The sequence below is a fragment of the Oncorhynchus keta genome, chromosome 7 (assembly GCF_023373465.1).
Source record: "Oncorhynchus keta strain PuntledgeMale-10-30-2019 chromosome 7, Oket_V2, whole genome shotgun sequence".
Taxonomy (NCBI): domain Eukaryota; kingdom Metazoa; phylum Chordata; class Actinopteri; order Salmoniformes; family Salmonidae; genus Oncorhynchus; species Oncorhynchus keta.
Window position 1 is genome coordinate 9,846,660 of NC_068427.1, and position 16,954 is coordinate 9,863,613.

The window sequence follows — 16,954 nt, forward strand, 5'->3', positions numbered from 1 at the left end:
TCAAGCTCATCATTAAGCTTGAGGCCCTGGGTCTGAACCCCGCCCCTTGCGATTGGGTCTAGGACTTCCTGACGGGCCGCCCCCAGGTGGTGAATGTAGGAAACAACATCTCCACTTTGCTGATCCTCAACACTGGAGCACCACAAGGGTGTGTGCTCAGCCCCCTCCTGTACTCCATGTTCACCCATGACTGCGTGGCCATGCACATCTCCAACTCAATCATCAAGTTTGCAGACAACACAACAGTAGTAGGCTTGATCAGGTTGTAGTTAATATAGTATTTATGGGACTATTTCTCTCTATACCATTTGTATTTCATATACCTTTGACTATTGGATGTTCTTATAGGCATTATAGTATTGCCAGTGTAACAGTATAGCTTCCGTCCCTCTCCTCGCCCCTACCTGGGCTCGAACCAGGAACACATCGACAACAGCCACACTCGAAGCAGCTTTACCCATCGCTCCACAAAAGCCGCGGAGTATAATTGGAGATTAGAATAACTACTCCAAGTCTCAGAGCGAGTGATGTTTGAAACGCTATTAGCGCACAACCAGCTAACTAGCCAGCCATTTCACATCGGTTACACCAGCCATTAGGCTGATAGACTTGAAGTCATAAACAGTGCTGTGCTTGCGAAGAGCTGCTGGCAAAACGCACGAAAGTGCTGTTTGAATGAATGCTTATGAGCCTGCTGCTTTTTACCATCGCTCAGTCAGACTGCTCTATCAAATCATAGACTTAATTATAACATAATAACACACAGAAATTCGAGCCTTTGGTCATTAATATGGTCGAATCCGGAAACTATAATTTCGAAAACAAAACGTTTATTTCAGTGAAATATGGAACCGTTAGGTATTTTATCTAATGGGTGGCATCTCTAAGTCTAAATATTCTTGTTACATTGCACAACCTTCAATGTTATGTCATATTTACGTAAAATGAGCCAGGCCCAAACTCTTGCATATACCCTGACTCTGCGTGCAATGAACGCAAGAGAACTGACACAATTTCACCTGGTTAATATTGCCTGCTAACCTGGATTTCTTTTAGCTAAATATGCAGGTTTAAAAATATATACTTCTGTGTATTGATCTTAAGAAAGGCATTGGTGTTTATTGGTAGGTACAGTCTTCCAAAGATTGTGCTTTTTTTTGCATTGATTATATGCAACGCAGGACACGCTAGATAAACGAGTAATATCATCAACCATGTGTAGTTTTAACTAGTGATTATGATTGGTTTTTACAAGTTTAATGCTAGCTAGCAACTTACCTTGGCTTCTACCTGCCTTCGCGTAACAGGCAGGCTCCTCGTGGAGTGCAATGAGAGGCAGGTGGTTAGAGCGTTGGACTAGTTAACTGTAAGGTCGCAAGATTGGTTCCCCAAGCTGACACGGTCAAAATCTGTCATTCTGCTCCTGAACAAGGCAGTTAACCCACCGTTCCTAGGCCGTCATTGAAAATAAGAATGTGTTCTTAACTGACTTGCCTAGTTAAATAAAGGTATAATTTTTTTTAATAACAAAAAAAAATCGGCACCCAAAATTAATCAGCCATTCCGATTAATCCGCCGACCTCTAGTGGACATACCTTCAAATAATTGGATTTGGCTATTTCAAGCTACATCTTTTGCTGAGAGGTGTACAGTGCCTTGCGAAAGTATTCGGTATTAATGATCTTGAACTTTGCGACATTTTGCCACATTTCAGGCTTCAAACATAAAGATATAAAACTGTATTTTTTTTGTGAAGAAACAACAACAAGTGGGACACAATCATGAAGTGGAACGACATTTATTGGATATTTCAAACTTTTTTTTAACGAATTAAAAACTGAAAAATTGGGCGTGCAAAATTATTCAGCCCCCTTAAGTTAATACTTTGTAGCGTCACCTTTTGCTGCGATTACAGCTGTAAGTCGCTTGGGGTATGTCTCTATCAGTTTTGCACATCGAGAGACTGACATTTTTTCCCATTCCTCCTTACAAAACAGCTCGAGCTCAGTGAGGTTGGATGGAGAGCATTTGTGAACAGTAGTTTTCAGTTCTTTCCACAGATTATCGATTGGATTCAGGTCTGGACTTTGACTTGGCCATTCTAACACCTGGATATGTTTATTTTTGAACCATTCCATTGTAGATTTTGCTTTATGTTTTGGATCATTGTCTTGTTGGAAGACAAATCCCAGTCTCAGGTCTTTTGCAGACTCCATCCATCATTCTTCCAGAATGGTCCTGTATTTGGCTCCATCCATCTTCCCATCAATTTTAACCATCTTCCCTGTCCCTGCTGAAGAAAAGCAGGCCCAAACCATGATGCTGCCACCACCATGTTTGACAGTGGGGTTGGTGTGTTCAGGGTGTTGCTTTTACGCCAAACATAACGTTTTGCATTGTTGCCAAAAAGTTCAATTTTGGTTTCATCTGACCAGAGCACCTTCTTCCACATGTTTGGTGTGTCTCCCAGGTGGCTTGTGGCAAACTTTAAACAACACTTTTTATGGATATCTTTAAGAAATGGCTTTCTTCTTGCCACTCATCCATAAAGGCAAGATTTGTGCAATATACGCCTGAGTGTTGTCCTATGGACAGAGTCTCCCACCTCAGCTGTAGATCTCTGCAGTTCATCCAGAGTGATCATGGGCCTCTTGGTCTTCTCCTTGTATGAGCTGAAAGTTTAGAAGGACGGCCAGTTCTTGGTAGATTTGTAGTGGTCTGATACTCCTTCCATTTCAATATTATCACTTGCACAGTGCTCATTGGGATGTTTAAAGCTTGGGAATTTTTTTGTATCCAAATCCGGCTTTAAACTTCTTCACAACAGTATCTCGGACCTGCCTGGTGTGTTCCTTGTTCTTCATGATGCTCTCTGCGCTTTTAACGGACCTCTGAGACTATCACAGTTCAGGTGCATTTATACGGAGACTTGATTACACACAGGTGGATTGTATTTATCATCATTAGTCATTTAGGTCAACATTGGATCATTCAGAGATCCTCACTGAACTTCTGGAGAGAGTTTGCTGCACTGAAAGTAAAGGGGCTGAATAATTTTGCACGCCCAATTTTTTAGTTTTTGATTTGTTAAAAAAGTTTGAAATATCCAATAAATGTCGCTCCACTTCATGATTGTGTCCCACTTGTTGTTGATTCTTCAAAAAAAATACAGTTTTACATCTTTGTTTGAAGCCTGAAATGTGGCAAAAGGTCGCAAAGTTCAAGGGGGCCGAATACTTTCGCAAGGCACTGTATACATCCATGCAATTGCCATAGACAAACATTGGCAGTAGAATGGCCTTACTGAACAGCTCGGTTACTTTCAACGTGGCACAGTCATAGGATGACATCTTTCTAACAGGTCAGTTCGTCAAATTTCTGCCCTGCTAGAGCTGCCCCAGTCAACTATAAGTGCTGTTATTGTAATGTGGAAATGTGGCAACAACGGTTCAGCCGCAAAGTGGTAGGCCACACAAGCTCACAGAAAAGGACTGCCAAGTGCTTTCCTCGGTTGCAACACTCACTGCCGAGTTCTAAACGGCCTCTAGAAGCAACGTCAGCACAAGAACTGTTTGTCTGGAGCTTCATGAAATGGCATGGCTGAGCAGCCGCTCACAAGCCTGGAGTGGTGTAAAGATCGCCACCATTGGACTCTGGAGCAGTGAAAACGTGTTCTCTGGAGTGATGAATCACGCTTCACCATTTGGCAGTCCGACAGACAAATCTGGGTTTGGCGGATGCCAGGAGAACGCTACCTGTCTGAATGCATAATGCCAACGGTAAAGTTTGGTGGAGGAGGAATAATGATCTGTGGCTGTTTTTCATGGTTCAGGCATGACCCCTTAGTTCCAGTGAAGGGAAATCTTAACGCTCCAGCAATTACAATTACATTCTGGACGATTCTGTGCCCCCAACTTTGTGGCAACAGTTTGGGAAAGGCCCTTACCTGTTTCAGCATGAAAATGTCCCCATGCTCAAAGCGTGGACCTATACAGAAATGGTTTGTCAAGATCGGTGTGGAAGAACTTGTCTAGACTGCACAGAGCCCTGACCTCAATCCCATCGAGCACCTTTGGTATGAATTGGAACACCAACTGCGAGCCAGGCCTAATTGCCCAACATTTGTTCAACCTTCCCAAGTTCTCTCACGTCACCCCGCTCCTCCGCTCTCTCCACTGGCTTCCAGTTGAAGCTCGCATCAGCTACAAGACCATGGTGCTTGCCTACGGAGCTGTGAGGGGAACGGCACCTCAGTACCTCCAGGCTCTGATCAGGCCCTACACCCAAACAAGGGCACTGCGTTCATCCACCTCTGGCCTGCTCGCCTCCCTACCACTGAGGAAGTACAGTTCCCGCTCAGCCCAGTCAAAACTGTTCGCTGCTCTGGCCCCCCAATGGTGGAACAAACTCCCTCACGACGCCAGGACAGCGGAGTCAATCACCACCTTCCGGAGACACCTGAAACCCCACCTCTTTAAGGAATACCTAGGATAGGATAAAGTAATCCTTCTCACTCACCCCCCCCCCTTAAAAGATTTAGATGCACTATTGTAAAGTGGCTGTTCCACTGGATGTCATAAGGTGAATGCACCAATTTGTAAGTCGCTCTGGGTAAGAGCGTCTGCTAAATTACTTAAATGTAATGTAAATGTAAATCTGTGCCCGACCTTACTAATGCACATGGCTGAATGGAAGCAAGTCCACGCAGCAATGTTCCAATATCTAGTGGAAAGCCTTCCCAGAAGAGTGGAGGCTGTTATAGCAGCAAAGGGGGGAGCAACTCCATATTAATGCCCATGATTTTGCAGGTGTCCACATACTTTTGGTCATGTAGTGCATATTATCCATGTCCTTGTTCAGCAACAACTCAGAGAAACATAGGATATTACAGGTCTTAAGGTCCCGTTGAGAGGATAGTCTCTAACAGTTTGTTCCCTAGTTTGTTCCCTAGTAATTGTAGGTTCTCCTATAGAACGGAGGGCAGAGGCGGCGTATTTACTCACCGAAGTAGTTTTGTAAGGCTGCCCACACGTCGGCCTCTTCCACGGTCTCTTCTTTTTCCGAGTCTCTGGGAATAGGGTTTGGTCTGGGGAGAGCAGTATATCCTGCGCCGCTGACTCGTTGGAAGTAGAAATCATCATCCAAATCGAGGTGGGTGATCGCTGTTCTTATGTCCAGAATCAGAAACATGTAAAAAAATTAAATTATAGATGGTAATCCCAACCCAGTTGTATTTGCTGCCAAAGGAGCTTCCACTTAAGGGATAATCATTGAGGGGCTATGAATTTAATGGAAAATAATGAACGACGTGGAAGGCGTGTTCCACGACGTGCTAGCGGATTGGAAGTGACCTTCCACGGAGTTGCATTATTTTCCAGAGAATGCATAGAGCCCCGAGTTGATTATCCCTTTTATACCATGGCTATAATTTAACACATTTGTTGCTAGAAAGGTGTTCATTTGCAGGTAGATCGATATGTGTTCAACATCCACTGAAGTAGCTAGCAAATTTACTAGATAACTACAGTAGTGGCCTTGGTAACACTGTGTTACATTGTGCCTAAGAACAGCCCTTAGCCGTGGTATTTTGACCATATACCACACCCCCTCGGGCCTTATTGCCTAATTAACTCGGGGGTGGAGACTTAACCAATTATGACATTTCAGTTTGGTATTTTTCATATAATTTTTCACAATAAAAAGTGTGGAGTATGGTGTAAATAAGTGGGGGGGAATCCTTATTTAATTGCATGAAACTCTTGAGACAACAAAATGTGAAAAAAGTTAAATGGGGTGTAGACATTTTCTATACGTGCTGCATGTGTTCCGTAAGCATGAGGGACAAGGCATCCACGTCCAGTTTTGTAGTCTGTGTGATTACTTTTCCCCAGCTCACATTTCATGATTTTTTCCATTCCTCAGTCTTTGCTTTCCTATAAAGAGCCTATTTGATTACATGCATTTTGTGCATCATCACATTTAAACTGCAATCTCAAAAATAAAAGAAGTTGTTGGCACACTGGCAAGCAATAAACTATTTGTTTTCTTTCTACAGAGGACACTTGCCTGTCCATGCCCCTCACATGATAGTGACAAAGTGTTTCATTAGTTGATTTGATATGCTTCTCTCCCATTAGGTGTCATTAATGTTATTCGAGGGGCATGTTTCCACTGAGGCCACATGCTTATTATATACCCCCAACCAACCGATTGGTTTGCTCTCGGGGAAAAAATGGTCAAACCCTGGTCTGTGATCATTAACAAAACCATCATATTATTTCTCTGTTTGTCCCACAAGCACCATTAAGGTGAGGGCCCTACCTTAATTTGCCTAGCTTTTTTTTCTTAATCTTTAGCTATCACCCTAAGCTGTTTGCTAACCAGAGGAGTTGAGGGGATTCAATTTGCTGAAATGACTCGCTAATAGTGATGAGCTGTGTTTTGGCATGATGATGTTTTCCAGAGCTTGTTTACAGAGCAAGGTGATCTGGCCCCACCCGTCTGCAACCCACCCCAGAGTGAGTGTGTGTGTGGGGTGCTGATCACAGAGAGCCAGCCTGGCAGGCTTAATGGAGCCAGATGTACTGTACCAAGGTCTCCCTAAGGACCTGCAGCTCTCAGGCCTGCCTCTGGAAATCCACAGTCCAGAGAGACCCCAGCTATCTTTAAATCACATTTAGGGAAAAGCAGTTCATGTGTTTCTAAGAAGACATGCAGTCATGAATTGAACCAAGTGGTTAGGCTCGAAGATGAGAGTAGAATATCCCACATAGCAAGTCAACAGGACCAGGTTGGAGCGTTCTCAGGACCAGGCATCAAGTGGCCAAGAACTCAAAGAACTGGCCATCCTTAGCATTAGGGGTATGTTAGGGTCACAATTATCATGGCTTCTAGTACTCTGAAGGATATTTTGGGTGGATAAAGATTCAGCCCCCTGATTTATCCCCAAATGAGCTCCTCATGGATTGTTGTCTCCATTGTTTGTTACTAATTAGCACCCATTTTCAAACCTCTGGTTGCATCCAGGTCATTTTTGGGGGATCAAAAAGGGGTTTAGGTGGTGAGCGTGGCAATGTGTGTGGCAAATTATTACTAACCCAAACACAGTGGGGAACAATGGTCCTTCTACGGAAGGGCCTTCTAGGGCTAAGGATTTATAAATAATGATTATAATAATAATGACAATTATATTCTTTTCACTGATGTTCTGATTTAATCTCTTCAGGATTAACACTGACGAGAAAAAAAGATCCACTCATGATCTTTCTTTGCTCATGTCTGGGAAGATAAATCTAGCTATCTATGTCAGCCATTGGCTATCAGAAGCTAGATAAAGGCACCTGCCATTCAACTGTATTAGGGCAACATTTTGAAGTGACCGTGGAATCAACCAATCACATTTTGACTTAATGGGTGGGACCGTTTTTACAAAAATGTATGGAAACTTCTGCCTTGAAGGCCAACAGGTCACTGCGCAATCGCGAGCAATAGTTTTCCCATGATCCAATTTGTAAGTCGCTCTGGATAAGAGCGTCTGCTAAATGACTTAAATGTAAATGTAAATCTAGCTAGCTCGCTTTTGTTTTAGGCTAGTTTACAGCGGCTGCAGCAGGTGTTATCAAATAGGGTGTTGCTAATTTGTTAGCTTCTCCCTTTTCAACAATAACCTTCAAGAAGTTAACTTTCAAATGATCATCATCTGGTGAGTGGAATTGTAGTGAGCTTGCTGTTAGTCATCTCATTTGAAAATAAGTTGTGTGTGAAACATTTTTGTTTCTCGGGATATACTGTCCCCGTCCATACAGCCACCCGGGTTCTCAATACATCTTGCAGACAGGCATAAAGAACGGAAGAAGAGCGGTGGTGTATGTTTCATGATTAATTACTCATGGTGTGATTGTGTTAACGTACAGATTGTGTTAATGTACAGAAACTCAAGTATTTTTTTGTTCACCGGACCTACAATACCTCACAATCAAATGCTGACCGTAATACCTCCCAGAATAACTATCCTCGGTTATAGTCACAGCCGTGTATATTCCCCCCTAAGCCGATACCACGGCAGCCCTCAAGGAACTACACAGAACTTTATGCAATCTGAAATCCACATATACTGAGGACGCATTTATTGTAGCTGGGGATTTTTAACAAAGCAAATTTGAGGGAAACGCTACCGAAGTTCTATAAACAAATTTGACTGTAGTACTCGCCCTGGTAAAACACTTGATCATTGCAACTCCCCCTTTTGAAATGCCTACAAGACCCCCCCTTCTGCAAATCAGATCATGACTCCATTTTGTTCCTCCTTTCCTATAGGCAGAAAGTCAAAAAGGAAGTACCCGTGCTAAGGTCTATTCAACGCTGGTCTGACCAATCGGAATCCATGCTTCAAGTTTGTTTCGATCACGCGGACTGGGATATGTTCCGGGTCGCCTCTGAGAATAACATTGACGTATACATGGACACGGTGACTGAGTTCATCAGGAAGTGTATAGGGGATGTTGTTGCCACTGTGACTATTAAAACCTAGCCAAACAAGAAACCGTGGAAAGATGGCAGAATTTGTGCAAATCTGAAAGCGCAAACCACCGCATTTAACGATAGCATTTAACCATGGTCACTGGGAGTATGGTCAAATACAAACAGTGTAGTTATTCCCTCTGTAAGGCAATCAAACAGGCAAAATGTCAGTACAGAGACAAAGTGGATGAGGCCCATTCCCAAGGACTGTGGGCTCTCGTTGTCTGTGGCCAATGGGAGTAAGACATTTAAGCGTGTTAACCCTCGCAAGGCTGCCGGCATAGACGGCATCCTTAGCCGCGTCCTCAACGCATGCTCAGACCAGCTCGCTGGAGTGTTTACAGACATATTAAATCTCTCCCTGTTCCAATCTGCTGTACCCACTTACTTCAAGATATCCACCATTGTTTCTGTACCCAACAAAGCAAAGGTAACTGAACGACTATTCACTTCAGCATTCACTTCTGTCATCATGAAGTGCTTTGAGAGACTAGTTAAGGATCATATGACCTCCACCTTATCTGTCACAGTAGACCCACTGCAATTTGCATACCACCCCAATAGGTCCATAGGCGATGCAATCTTCATCACACTGTACACTGCACACTGCCCTTTCCCATCTGGACAAGATGAATACCTATTTAAGAATCCTGTTCATTGACTATAGCTCAACCTTCAACACCATAGTACCCTTCAAGCTCATCAACAAGCTCGGGGCCCTGGGTCTGAACCCCGCCCTCTGCAACTGGGTCCTGGACTTCCTTATGGCTGCCCCCAGGTGGTGAAGGTGGGAAACAACACCTCCACTACGCTGATCCTCAACACATGGGCCCCACAAGGGTGCGTGCTTAGCCCCTTCCTGTACTCCCAGTTCACCCCGCCAACTCAGTCATCAAGTTTGTAGACCACAGTAGTAGACCTGATTTACCAATAATGACGAGTCAGCCTACAGTGATGAGGTGAGGGCCCTATTGGAGTGGTGCCAGAAAAAAATAACCTCTCCCTCAACGTCAACAAAACAAAGGAGCTGTAGTGGAGAAGGTGAAAATTTTCAAGTTCCTCAGAGTACACATCACTGACAATATGAAATGGTCCACCCACACAGACTTTGTGGTGAAAAAGGTGCAATAGCGCCTCTTCAACCTCAGGAGGCTGGACATTTTTTGGCTTGGCCTCTAAGACCCTCACAAATTGAAAGCATCCTGTACGGCAACTGCACCTCCCACAACCGGAGGGCTCTTCAGAGAGTGGGGCACACTGCCTGCCCTCCAGGACACTTACAGCACCAGATAGATAATCGACATCAACCACTTAATTCCATTCTTTTACTTTTAGAATTGTTGTGAATTGTTAGATACTTCTGCACTGTTGGAGCTAGGAACACAAGCATTTCGCTATACCCGCAATATCATCTGCAAAATATGTGTATGCGACCAATAAAATTGGATTTGACTTTGAACTGGACTGTGTGTTTACATGCAGTAGCAACAACGCGACTTTAGATCATTAGAACGCATTCGCCAAAGTCACAAAATACACCTGAATGGATTTCTGCAAATATGTAAACACCATGGGAGTCCCCTTACATTTTGGAACTTTACAGTCCTATTTATCAAACAACTATAAATGTTAGTTATGCAGTTATGTACAACAACATGAACATGTGTATTGCCACCAAAAAATGATATCAGTGGAAAAGGTCAGTCACTCACCCACTTCTCCAATGCCATGACATGGCATCCTCCTAGCAGCTAGCTATCTGGTTATCTAGCTAATGTTAGGCTCCATGTTTTTAGCTTGCTACATAAACAGATACGCTAGCCTATTAGCCACACTATGACTGACTTGTAATCATTGCCCCTGTGAGTTTTATTGTATTGACATTCCTAGCCTTAGTTACATTTGTTTGTTATTGAGTCATTGAAACTGAAACAGTACATCCCAAATGGAGGCGGAAAACAATATACCAGGCCAACTTTGATTTACAACCCGATAGCAATATTATTTGGCCTATCAAGAAATGTATTGGTGAATTATATTAATAATGCATTGAACTGCATCCATCTATTTGGCCAAAATGCCTTAGTGTACAGTGGTGGCCAAAAGTTGAGAATGACACAAATATGAATTTTCAAAGTCTGCTGCTTCAGTTTGAATGATGGCAATTTGCATATACCCCAGAATGTTATGAAGAGTGATGAGATGAATTGCTATTAATTGCAAAGTCTCTTTTTGCTATGCAAATGAACTGAATCCCCCAAAAACATTTCCACTGCATTTCAGCCCTGCCACAAAAGGACCAGCTGACATGTCAGTGATTTTCTCGTTAACACAGGTGTGAGTGTTGACAAGGCTGGAGATCACTCTGTCATGCTGATTGAGTTTGAATAACAGACTGGAAGCTTCAAAAGGAGGGTGGTGCTTAGAATCATTGTTCTTCCTCTGTCAACCATGGTTACCTGCAAGGAAACATGTGCCGTCATCATTGCTTTGCACAAAAAGGGCTTCACAGGCAAGGATATTGCTGCCAGTAAGATTGAACCTAAATCAACCATTTATCGGATCATCAAGAACTCCAAGGAGAACGGTTCAATTGTTGTGAAGAAGGCTTCAGGGCGCCCAAGAAAGTCCAGCAAGCGCCAGGACTGTCTCCTAAAGTTGATTCAGCTGCGGGATTGGGCCACCACCAGTACAGAGCTTGCTCAGGAATGGCAGCAGGCAGGTGTGAGTGCATCTGCACGCACAGTGCAGTGACTTTTTGAGGATGGCCCCCCAAAGAAATGACACCCCACACCATGACTGACCCACCGCCAAACCAGTCATGCTGGAGAATGTTGCAGGCAGCAGAACGTTCTCCATCTGTGAAGAGCACAGGGCGCCAGTGGCGAATTTGCCAATCTTGGTGTTCTCTGGCAAATGCCAAACGTCCTGCACGGTGTTGGGCTGTAAGCACAACCCCCACCTGTGGACGTCGGGCCCTCATACCACCCTCATGGAGTCTGTTTCTGACCGTTTGAGCAGACACATCCACATTTGTGGCCTGCTGGAGGTCATTTTGCAGGTAGCGGAGGTAGCGGTCCTCCTGCTGGGTTGTTTCCCTCCTACGGCCTCCTCCATGTCTCCTGATGTACTGGCCTGTCTCCTGGTAGTGCCTCCATGCTCTGGACACAATGCTGACAGACACAGCAAACCTTCTTGCCACAGCTCGCATTGATGTGCCATCCTGGATGAGCTGCACTACCTGAGCCACTTGTGTGGGTTATAGACTCCGTCTCATGCTACCACTAGAGTGAAAGCACCGCCAGCAAGTGACCAAAACATCAGCCAGGAAGCATAGGAACTGAGAAGTGGTCTGTGGTCACCACCTGCAGAACCACTCCTTTATTGGGGGTGTCTTGCTAATTGCCTATAATTTCCACCTGTTGTCTATTCCATTTGCACAACAGCATGTGAAATGTATTGTCAATCAGTGTTGCTTCCTAAGTGGACAGTTTGATTTCACAGAAGTGTGATTGACTTGGAGTTACAATGTGTTGTTTAGGTGTTCCCTTTATTTTTTTGAGCAGTGTACTTCGGTATTCCATAGTAAAAATCTGAAAAAAATATCTAAAGACACTGAAGCAGCAAACTTTGTGAAAATTAATATTTGTGTCGTTCTCAAACCTTTTGGCCACGACTGTACAGTCTTACCTTTGGATTGTGGATCAATGACATGGGGGTATCAGTCTCAGTGACACCCAGAGAACATTAGCGCTGTAGCTTTTATTGTGGGATTCTGAAACAACTGTGAATTGAGACACATTTATTGTCAACCTATGTGTATTGAACACTATCACCTAGGAAAAACAATACTGCATGGATGTTTTGGAATCTGATAACTCTGAGGAGGACGTTGGGAAAAATATCTTGGGTATTGTGTAAACTGATACCCCATTTCATTGATCCCCAATCCATAGGTAAAGCTGTACCATGCAACATGAATGTCAATACACACAATAGGCTGACTGGGGAGGTGATGTCACATGGTCACAGTCCCGTGATGAGAGCTACAACGCTAATATTTGCGTAAACTCTTCACATTTGTGTTCTGTGGGTGTCACCGAGTAAACTGATACCCCATTTCATTGCTTCACATTCCAACCTTGTTTAACATGATCAGATTTTCTAATAGAACTGTGTTATTTGACATGTTAAATTAAAACCTTATTTAACGCATCAAATGGTGTTATTGTCAAATAGTTATTTGACGGGTAACTTTTTTTTGACATGCAAAGCCCAAACGGCATTCTGTAGTATATCGTGAAGCTTATAGCAGTGACGCTATTACTGTGTAACTTCGTTAGGGCAACATCTGTAAAAATAGCGCACTTGGTAGTGTGTACCGGTGCTCGACCAGTCGCGAAAGCCAACATCACCCACGATAGAGAATGGTTGATTGTCCAGGGCAATAAATCCCATTATCTTGGCGTTTCATGGATTTCCTATTTGAGTTGTCTTGCTGAAATGTTGTTATTATTTCCAGTGACTGCTTGTCTTGTTGACTGCTCGATCCACACAGCAGACATTGTGTGCTATTGTTATGAATGCTGTGTTGCAAGTGTAGCGCAAAATTGTACGTGGCGTCATTACGTCATATACCTACGTCATATAGGTATGCATGTAAGCTTTGACATCGGTTTTGCACATCGGCATTAAATTAGACATCGGACCGATACCAATGTTGGCATTTTTAGCTAATATCAGCCGATTCCGATATGTTCTCGGATATATCGTGCATCCTTAATATTAATGTTTCAATAATATTTGGCCTGGCAAAACAGTTTTATGTGCTGACTGAATGGAAGCTGATAATTATGAAATTACGAGTCCTTGCTGTCCAACACCAAGGCAAGAACGTGACACTCAATATGTCGTCTGGAGACCAGACTCGAGTACTACAACACTGAAAATCAATACTGCTAAATTCATTGTTTTTTGTCATTTACAATTTTCCCTGACTGACTTGCTTTTATTTTGGTGATTGTTAGTTCCCAAGGATTATATTATTTGAAATGATATAGGTCCGCTATCTTTTCTAAATACTTTATCTGGTTTCAGTCTTTTAAGTTTGTGTTTATCCATCCAGAAAATGTATTTGTACTTAGGCGTTCCCCGGAAAAAACCACTCAGGCAGCCGGCCCAACGATTCCAAATTGCAGAAAAATCCATCTTTCTTTACAAGTACTATCGGCTGCTCGGTTGCGCCTGTTTTCCGGTCTGCCCATGGAGATTGCGGTATTCAAACATGCATATCTTGAGATGAGTGAGTATATGTAGCAAGCTACATGTTTTAATTATCAACAGTCCTGCCTCAGCAGCTGCAGCATAACAGTTGATTAAAAACTTCTTATGGATCAGTGGGACGCCTCGACAACTTCCGGTGAAATTGCAGAGCGCAAAATAAAGCTTAACTTATTGTTAATCCATCCGCCGTGTCAGATTTCAAAAAGGCTTTACGGCCAAAGCAAACCATGGGATTATCTGAGGACAGCGCTCAGCACACAAAACATTACAAACAGTTAGCAGCCAAGTAGATCAGTCACGAAAGTCAGAAATAGCAATAAAATGAATCACTTCCTGTCTTGTTTTGCACACTTTGTACAAAATAATAAAATGCAGTACTACAGGATATTTCTTAACGTAGCTCTTTATTAGCTAGCTATAACTGGCATGTTCAGGTATTGCCAACCAGGATCAAACTGCCCATGATCAAACCATTTGGGTGGTCTTAACCAATCATAGCACAGTATGATATGGTGGTAAAATGCATCCAATTACAATTCAGTATGTTTACACATATGAATATTAAATCCCCCTTCTTTTAAAACCAAAAATAAATGTTTCCATATTCTAAGCGTTTCTTTTGAATACATGCTCTGTAGTTTGAACTCAAGGTAAGTAACCATTTATATTGCTTACTACACCAACTGAATCAACATAGACTCTGAAACAATGATCCAACATACTGTTACTTTTCAAGCAAGGGATTCTCAGCTTTCACTGTAGAAATAACATCTTAACATTTTAAACAAATACAATACCAAAGCATTTCAAGTGAACTTTCAATAACAAGTTTACAGTCTGCAACTCTTTTAGGGCAGCGATCCGCCTACACCCTTTGACATTTCACAGGCCTAGGACAGCTCTGGGCTTGACCTCTCTTCCTGACCTTGTGCGATATGATGCTGAGCATGCTTCTGTGTCAGTCAACAATTCTTGTGGTGTTGCAGGTAAGTACGGTGTATGTTGTGCTGTGTGTGTGTTTAGTCCATCACGTTCTCTTTCAGGGGAACAGTTAATCTCATCAGTGTGTTGTTCTTTTGTGTTCAGTAGGTGATGACGATTGCGGCGGTACACCGCTCCTTCTGCGGTGCGGACGTGATATGAACGTTCAGTGTCAGCTGGCTGGATGGCGACTGCTGGCTTTCAGAGGCCATGCTCCTGGATTCTAACTGACTCTCCGTCAATCAGTGATGGCAGTGGTCTAGCTGACCTGTCGTAGTATCGCTTTTGTTGTTGTTGTCTCTGTGCACGTTTTTCATACATTTCCTTGTAGGTGACGACCTCAGGTTGCAGCTGCTGGTTGGTGCTGGGAAGGAGGGGGCGAAGTCTGCGGCTCATCAACAGCTGGGCTGGTGATTTGAAGTTGTCAACTGGAGTGTTGCGGTATTCAAGGAGACTGAGGTAGGGGTCTCTCTTGTCTGCTTTTGCTTTGTCCATGAGTGATTTAGCAATCTGCACTGATTTTTCAGCAAGGCCATTACTTTGAGGGTAATGTGGGCTTGTGGTGACATGTGTAAACTCCCATGCTTTTGTGAAGGATTCAAACTAATTTGATGTGTAACAGGGCCCCTAGTCAGATATTAAAGTCTCTACAATGCCATGCCTGGCAAAGGCTGCTTTCAGCTTGTGTATCACAGCTGCAGATGTGGTGCTGTGAAGCTTGTCGAGTTTGAAGTTTCTGCTGTAGTAGTCCACTGTTACGATGTAGTCCTCATTGTTCCAGGTGAACAGATTGGTTGCCAAGACCTGCCAGGGTCGGTCTGGGATACAGTGAGGTAACATTGGCTCTTTGGTGTTTGAGGGGCGTCGTTCAAGACATATGGCACATTTACCAACAATGTCCTCTATTGGTTTGCACATTCCGGGCCAAAACAAAATGTCCCGTGCTCTCTGTTTGCACTTTTCCATGCCCATGTGTCCAGCATGGATCTTTGTCAAAATCTCTTCTCTGAGACTGGTAGGAATAATGATTTTCTCTCCTTTGAAAATTATTCTGTTGATCTGTGATAGTTCATCACGATGGTTCCAGAATTCTGAGATGCTCTGAGGGCATTTTCTCCTCTCCTCAGGCCATCCATCTTGTATGACTTTCCTCAGCTGTGTGAGTTGCGAGTCCTTATCTGTTTCTGCTTGGATCTCCTTCAGTTTTGTGTCACTAACTGGTAAGTTGCTGTACACAGTGTGCACTTGCATGTCCATGCCTTCACTGAGGCTGCTGTCCTTGTAGGTAAGAAACTTCCTGGAGAGTGTGTCTGCGACAGGGGTGTATTTTCCTGGACGGTGAGTGATTGTGAAGTCGTATTTTTGTAGTTGAAGGATCATTCTCTGTAGCCTCGGCGGGGCTGCGGCTAGTGGTTTCCTCATAATTGACTCAAGGGGCTTGTGGTCGGATTCCACAATGACTTGTCGTTCATGTATGTACTGATGGAAACATTTACATCCGAACAGAATGGCGTAGAGCTCCTTTTCGATTTGAGTGTAGTTGATTTCACAGTCTGTGAGAGATGTTTAAGCGTAGCCGATGGGTTTCCTTCTTGCAGTAGCACTGCACCTAGTCCATACTTCGACGCATCCACTTGGAGTCTGAGCTCTTTGTCGGGGTCGTAGTAGGCAAGGATTGGTCCTGGTTCTCTCGTGATCAAGTCTTTCACATTCTGGAAAGCAATGTCGTGTTGCTTGTCCCAGAGAAATTCACTGGACTGTTTTAGCAGTTGACGCAGGGGTGCATTAGCATTGGAGAGACTGGGTGCGTACTTGGCTAAGTAGTTGACCATGCCAAGCACTGTTTCCAGCTCTGCACAGTTCTATTGTGGCTCCATTTATTTTATGGCTGAGATCTTCTGTGGATCTGGCTTGATTCCATTTGCTGTGAGAAGTTGTCCAAAGTAGCTGACCTTTGTAGCACCGACTGTGCTATTCTCGGGGTTTAGCCGGACTCCTCTCTCGTGGGACCTTTGCAGCATCGCGCGGAGGTTTCGGTCGTGCTCCTCTTTGGTTCGACCATAGACAAGGATGTCGTCCACAATTGCCACAACTCCGTCGAGGCCTTCCTACACTTCGTCGATCTTTCGCTGAAACTCGTCTTGGGCTGAGATAATCCCAAAAGGCAGGC

General features: G+C 43.7%; 1 pseudogene; it reads right to left on the reverse strand.

Annotated features, from left to right (window-relative positions):
• Positions 1-15,279, reverse strand: part of LOC118385793 (rac GTPase-activating protein 1-like) — an 81,176-nt pseudogene extending 65,897 nt beyond the window's left edge.
• Between the last annotated feature and the right edge of the window lie 1,675 nt (positions 15,280-16,954).